General features: G+C 44.5%; 1 protein-coding gene across 1 annotated transcript in view; it reads right to left on the bottom strand.

The window, feature by feature from the left end:
- The window catches only part of Col9a2 (collagen type IX alpha 2 chain), a 16,202-nt gene that overhangs the window by 7,746 nt on the left and 7,084 nt on the right, over positions 1-1,372 (bottom strand). The gene's annotated exons all lie outside the window — the stretch shown is intronic.

Raw genomic sequence — 1,372 nt, 5'->3', positions numbered from 1 at the left:
CCTGCCTCTGCCTCCCAAGTGCTGGGATTAAAGGCATGCGCCACCACGCCTGGCTTAGTACAAAAGTTTTTAAAAATAAAATTAAAATAGAATTTTATTATATTTGACAAATATGATAACGATGCAAGTTTGAATCTTATATACATTGTCAAATTGTCCTTCAACTAGGACGTACCAATTAACACTGCAGTGCCACAGGAATGTGGATACGGTTTTGTTAAACCCACTCTTCTCAGGCTTTCCACAGAAATCACAATTTCTAAGGACACAAATGACCTCCATCTTTCTAAATACAAAGGTAACTCTGTACCACATGTAAGCAAAATGCCCAAGGAGGCTAGAGGAAGACCAGCTCTCCTAGCGCTGGAGTTGGGGTGCTGCTTTGTGTGTGCTGAGAGTCGAACCCGAGTCCTCTGGAAGAGCAACAAGTGTTCTTAACTGCTCAGTCATCTCTCCATCCCTGCCCCACATGGCCTTGATGTACAGCCTGAAGTGGCCTGGAGCTCACAGAAATCCACCTGTCTCTGCTCTCCAAGTTCTGGAATTTAAAATGGGCGCTACCATGCTCTGCTCATATATTTTTAATTAAGTTTTTTTTCTGGCAATTTCATCCATGTGTATAACGTCATTTGTAATTCCCGTCACTCGCTCTCATCCCTCTCCCACTCCTACTGAAGCTCATCTTCCCAATGAATCTCAGGTCTTTTTGTTTGCTTGGTGGGTGTGTATTGTTGTTGTTGTGAGGAGGAGGAGGAGGAGGGGGGAGGAGGAGGAGGAGGAGGGTGGTGGTGGTAGTGTGTGTGTTTAGGTGTGTGTGTGTTGTGGAACATGCAAGTGCTATAATACTTGCATGGAGATCAGAAGACAACTTGTGGAATTGGTTCTCTCCTTCTTTCCACCTTTAATTAGGTGGATTTCAGGAACTGAACTCAGGTCACCACCCCTTTATGTGGTGTGACTTGAGTTTAATAAAACTCATTTTAATTGGGGTTGCTTTGTATGCTCATGGGTGGGGTTATTTACTGGAATAGGGCAACTTGCTGTGCCTGCAACACTGAAGAAAATGGCTTCGGTCCCCAGGCAACTATTCCCGAATCCCAAACCATGAACCCTTTGCTCTGTTTTCAGTGATTTTAAAACTCCTCAGAAAGATAGGAGTGGTGGTGCATGCCTTCAATTCCAGCAGAGAGGCAGAGGCAAAGAGATCTCTCTGAGTTAAAGGACAGCCTGGTCTACAGAGGGAGTTTCAGGACAGCTGGAACTACGTAGAGGGACCCTGTCTCAAAACAAATAAACAAAGACCCTGCTCAGAAAAAGGGTCTATGGGAAAAAAAGAAAGAAAGAAAGAGAGAGAGAGAGAGAGAGAGAGAGA

This window comes from Mus pahari, chromosome 6 (assembly GCF_900095145.1).
Source record: "Mus pahari chromosome 6, PAHARI_EIJ_v1.1, whole genome shotgun sequence".
NCBI lineage: Eukaryota > Metazoa > Chordata > Mammalia > Rodentia > Muridae > Mus > Mus pahari.
The sequence above is the reverse complement of the archived record's forward strand: the minus strand, read 5'-3'. Positions and strand labels throughout refer to the sequence as shown.